At 56.2% G+C, this 5,587-nt stretch overlaps 2 non-coding genes across 2 annotated transcripts; both read right to left on the bottom strand.

Annotated features, from left to right (window-relative positions):
* Positions 1-412: 412 nt before the first annotated feature.
* LOC145948793 (5.8S ribosomal RNA) lies at positions 413-567 on the bottom strand. Its single transcript, XR_014427472.1, has one exon. It is a non-coding gene; the product is annotated as a 5.8S ribosomal RNA (ribosomal RNA).
* Positions 568-1,427: 860 nt separating this feature from the next.
* Positions 1,428-3,348, bottom strand: LOC145948794 (small subunit ribosomal RNA). The gene has a single exon (XR_014427473.1). It is a non-coding gene; the product is annotated as a small subunit ribosomal RNA (ribosomal RNA).
* Between the last annotated feature and the right edge of the window lie 2,239 nt (positions 3,349-5,587).

Here is a 5,587-nt window from a genome sequence, read left to right as displayed (position 1 = left end):
AAAATATATCGTGGAGACAACGACGCTCCGGCCGCAGGCGGCGGGTGTCGTTCCTCCTTCGCGCTCGTCATCGTCCCTTTCTTCTCCACATCTCTCTCGTCACATACGAAAAACTCTCCCCTCGCACAGTCCTACTTCCTCTTTCGAGGACAGTCTCTGGGCGCGCGCGCGAGCGCTCGCTATCATCCTTGTGCACGCTTGTGCGCTCTCTCTTCCTCCTCGGTGTCATTTCAAACGACGCCCAGGGCGTGCGCCGGCCGTTCGTACGGCGGCACACAGCACCTCGGGCGAACGTCCAACGATCGCTCGTACGCCATTGTAAGCGCGCACAGGGCACAGGCGACGCGCGCAAGTCTGGGCGCGCCGTGGCCGTGCGCGCTTCGGGAGCGCAAGCAGTTTCGGGGTACTAAAACGACCCTCAGCCAGGCGTGGTCCGGGAATTGTATCCGTGGACCGCAATGTGCGTTCGAAATGTCGATGTTCATGTGTCCTGCAGTTCACAAGTTGACGCGCAATTAGCTGCGTTCTTCATCGACCCACGAGCCAAGTGATCCACCGTTCAGGGTAATCGTTCAAAATTTTTGCGTTCGCGAAGAAACGCTTTTCGCTCAACCATCGTGGTCTCCCCTCTCGAAGAGAGAGGGTGAGATAAAAATCGTGGCCCTTCGATCAGCCTGGCCGCGCGCGTCCGAGCGCGCGCGCGGACCGCCGCCTCCCGTCTAAGGAGAGAGGCTACGGCACAAAAGTGTGGTTGTTGCTTCGATCGGAGCGTCTCTCCCTAAGTGGAAGAGCCGGGGCGGAAGCTCTTTGAAGAGACCGTCGGACGGATTCGTAAGATCCGTCCTCTCGCCCGGCTCCGCGCGCGGTCGCAACGCTGTTTCGCACGCCGACCGCTGCCCCGGGCGCCGCGAACGGCACCGGGGGAGGGCGCGTTGACGAACGCTGCTGCTGCTGACACACGCGCGCAGCGCGGGCATAGGTCACCACCGGTTCGCGCTCAACGCCGAATCGACGCTCTGCGAGTGGCACGAGCGTGATCGCGAAGCGTCTCGCTCCGAGTCGCAACGTATTTTTTTCGAAGTTTTTCACAAAAGGCAACGAACGCGCGTATCGCGGCTCGCGCGTCGAGCGCGAGCGGAACGCGACGCCGTCGCGGAGAGAGGTCTCGGACACGCTCTCTCTCCCTCTCGGCGGCGAACGCCGCGCCGCGCGCTGCTGATTACTCCCGCATCGCGAGGTTCGTCAGAGGCGCGGGCGGCGTCCGTATAACATCCAACCTTTCGATCCGTCAATTCCGCTTAATAGCTTTTTTCTCTGAGCCATCTTCTCTTCTCTGTCCATTCAGTCTCCGACTGCTGCGAGCGCGCGTCTCTCTCTCTCTCTGTAAAAGAGTGGACTCTCGACGCAGAGCAGGACCTCCGGAACGTTAATGATCCTTCCGCAGGTTCACCTACGGAAACCTTGTTACGACTTTTACTTCCTCTAAATGATCAAGTTTGGTCATCTTCCCGGCAACATCGGCAATGCCGAGACATTGCCGCGCACCAGTCCGAAGACCTCACTAAATCATTCAATCGGTAGTAGCGACGGGCGGTGTGTACAAAGGGCAGGGACGTAATCAACGCGAGCTTATGACTCGCGCTTACTGGGAATTCCTCGTTCATGGGGAACAATTGCAAGCCCCAATCCCTAGCACGAAGGAGGTTCAGCGGGTTACCCGGGCCTTTCGGCCAGGGAACACACGCTGATTCCTTCAGTGTAGCGCGCGTGCGGCCCAGAACATCTAAGGGCATCACAGACCTGTTATTGCTCAATCTCGTGCGGCTAGAAGCCGCCTGTCCCTCTAAGAAGATTTGTTTGTACGTTGGTAGTAAAAACCCGCCAGCCGAAGCCGGGGGCCTTCGCGATACCATAAGGTACGCCTATTTAGCAGGCTAGAGTCTCGTTCGTTATCGGAATTAACCAGACAAATCGCTCCACCAACTAAGAACGGCCATGCACCACCACCCACCGAATCAAGAAAGAGCTATCAATCTGTCAATCCTTCCGGTGTCTGGGCCTGGTGAGGTTTCCCGTGTTGAGTCAAATTAAGCCGCAGGCTCCACTCCTGGTGGTGCCCTTCCGTCAATTCCTTTAAGTTTCAGCTTTGCAACCATACTTCCCCCGGAACCCAAAAGCTTTGGTTTCCCGGAAGCTGCCCGCCGAGTCATCGGAGGAACTTCGGCGGATCGCTAGCTGGCATCGTTTATGGTTAGAACTAGGGCGGTATCTGATCGCCTTCGAACCTCTAACTTTCGTTCTTGATTAATGAAAACATTTTTGGCAAATGCTTTCGCTTCTGTCCGTCTTGCGACGATCCAAGAATTTCACCTCTAACGTCGCAATACGAATGCCCCCATCTGTCCCTATTAATCATTACCTCGGGGTTCCGAAAACCAACAAAATAGAACCGAGGTCCTATTCCATTATTCCATGCACGCAGTATTCAGGCGAAGGTAGCCTGCTTTAAGCACTCTAATTTGTTCAAAGTAAACGTACCGGCCCGACTCGACACTCAGTAAAGAGCACCGCGACGGGATATTAGTTGGGCCGCCCCTCGCGAGGCTAAGCCCACCGGTAGGACGTCCCACATCACGCCAGTTAAACACCGCGAGCGGTGAACCGACGGTGTGCGACACAGATTCAACTACGAGCTTTTTAACCGCAACAACTTTAATATACGCTATTGGAGCTGGAATTACCGCGGCTGCTGGCACCAGACTTGCCCTCCAATGGATCCTCGTTAAAGGATTTAAAGTGTACTCATTCCGATTACGGGGCCTCGGATGAGTCCCGTATCGTTATTTTTCGTCACTACCTCCCCGTGCCGGGAGTGGGTAATTTGCGCGCCTGCTGCCTTCCTTGGATGTGGTAGCCGTTTCTCAGGCTCCCTCTCCGGAATCGAACCCTGATTCCCCGTTACCCGTTACAACCATGGTAGGCGCAGAACCTACCATCGACAGTTGATAAGGCAGACATTTGAAAGATGCGTCGCCGGTGCTAGGACCGTGCGATCAGCACAAAGTTATTCAGAGTCACCAAAATAAACGGTGGACGAACGGCGAGCCGCCCGCCACCGATTGGTTTTGATCTAATAAAAGCGTCCCTTCCATCACTGGTCGGGACTCTGTTTTGCATGTATTAGCTCTAGAATTACCACAGTTATCCAAGTAAATGTGGGTACAATCTAATGAACCATAACTGATTTAATGAGCCATTCGCGGTTTCACCTTAATTCGGCATGCACTGAGACATGCATGGCTTAATCTTTGAGACAAGCATATGACTACTGGCAGGATCAACCAGGGAGCTTCGTGTTCGGTTACTCGCAAGGAGTAACTCGCGAGCGAGCCCGAGAGACTCGTCGCTAGCTCTCTTGAGCGCGCGTCCGGTGGCCCGGTGTTAATCGGGCACCGACGCGACACGCTCGTGTGCCGTTTCATTGCCGCCGGTCTTGCTTAGCCGGTCGGCGACACTGTGTGTGCGTTGCGTAAAGTATACGCGAGAGAACGACAAGGTTCGCTAAGAACTGCCTGCCTTCTCTCTCCTCTTAATTATCCTTGTTATATCTCTGTTGATATATTATTATCATCGACTTTTCTTTTCTTATACAAAAGATCATATACTCATTCTCATTCTCCCAAAATGTTAAAATGCTCGGGTCTCGAAAGACCCGCGCGATTTACCCTGACGCTAGATCGACGGTGCCGATGCTTAGACGTCGAGGACAAATTCTGTCTGGTTCGTACGTTCAAGAACGACCAGTAAAAATCTTTCGCTACGGCGTACAAAGCGAGCGGGAAGAGCGTTTCTTGCCCTTCCGCCAACTCGTATCCGTGGAGTAAACGTTCGGTAAGCGCGACGATTCCACTGCTGCGTTCAAAACGAGAGGGAATCGCGCGGCCAACACACTAGATGCGTGCGCGCCACATAAGAGCCATTCGGTCTTGCGACACCGACTCGTGGCAATGCTGTGATCGTATAAACAAGTGTGTATATTTTACCCGCGTTCAGCGGCGAACGAGTGGAGCGCGTATCGCAATCTCCGCCGCCAAGGAGAATTACGACACGACGACGACAACGAGTCGTAACGTCTTTGCGAGACAACAAGTCTCTTCCAAGAAGACTTGCCCCGTGTACTGCTCGATTATTATTCGTGGTTTCCTTCTTTCCCTTTTAATATAAAGTTAGAGTACGCACGAAACGTTCGAGACGCGCCGAACGCGACGTACTTCTGCCACTAGTCGTGACTGAAAAGTACGTATCTCGACTCGTCCGACTCGCCCGACTCGCTCGACTCGTTCGTAACGCCGAGCGCGACGTATCTCTTATAGTACCCAACCGGCCGGCCGGGCGGTCGGCGACGCACGGTCCTACGCACGGACGTATACGAGCGCGAGCGTCAAATGGACGGCGCAATCGAGACATTACGTCGCGGCAGTCTCGGTCGCCGGCGGTACCTCCGGCCGCGGGCGGCACCTCCGATCGCCGGCGGTACCTCCGGTCACCGGCGGTACCTCCGGTCACCGGCGGCACCTCCGACGCCGGCGGTACCTCCGGTCGCCGGCGGCACCTCCGGTCGTCGGCGGTACCTCCGATCACCGTCGGCGGCACCTCCGGACCGTCGAGAATTTATTCAGAGTCCTACGGCCGTAGGTCGTCAACTCCGAAACATTTACGGGCGAACAGCGCCGAAACGGCAAGAGATACGGGAAAAAACGTTTCGGACGAACGTGTCATCGCTCTCGGAGTATCGTCAGACCGCGTAGACATATTTTCTAGAAATGTCGAATTTCTCGAAATACCGGCTTCGAAACGCGGTCCTCGGGCCGTGTCGAAAGATTCGACGGCGCGGGTACGAGGCTCGCACAAAATTGTGAAACTCTCGCGTGAAGCGATCTCTCGCATCACTCGCCGTTAGTGGCGTGAATGCGCGTTGCGTTACACGGGCGGCACCTCCGACCGCCAGAGGTAATTTCGAACGCCGGCGGTACCTCCGGACGCCGGCGGTACCTCCAATCGCCGGCGGCACCTCCGGACGCCGGCGGTACCTCCGGTCACCGGCGGCACCTCCGACGCCGGCGGCACCTCCGGTCACCGGCGGTACCTCCGGACGCCGGCGGTACCTCCAATCGCCGGCGGCACCTCCGGACGCCGGCGGTACCTCCGGACGTCGGCGGCACCTCCGGACGGTCGAGAATTTATTCAGAGTCCTACGGCCGTAGGTCGTCAACTCCGAAACATTTACGGGCGAACAGCGCCGAAACGGCAAGAGATACGGGAAAAAACGTTTCGGACGAACGTGTCATCGCTCTCGGAGTATCGTCAGACCGCGTAGACATATTTTCTAGAAATGTCGAATTTCTCGAACTACCGGCTTCGAAACGCGGTCCTCGGGCCGTGTCGAAAGATTCGACGGCGCGGGTACGAGGCTCGCATAAAATTGTGAAACTCTCGCGTGAAGCGATCTCTCGCATCACTCGCCGTTAGAGGCGTGAATGCGCGTTGCGTTACACGGGCGGCACTTCCGACCGCCAGCGGTAATTTC

The sequence above is a fragment of the Prenolepis imparis genome, unplaced genomic scaffold, assembly GCF_030444845.1.
Source record: "Prenolepis imparis isolate NDT839.2.m4 unplaced genomic scaffold, iyPreImpa1.0 SCAF_712, whole genome shotgun sequence".
NCBI classification, from domain to species: domain Eukaryota; kingdom Metazoa; phylum Arthropoda; class Insecta; order Hymenoptera; family Formicidae; genus Prenolepis; species Prenolepis imparis.
Note: the sequence above shows the minus strand (reverse complement) of the source record. Positions and strands in the feature narration are given on the sequence as shown.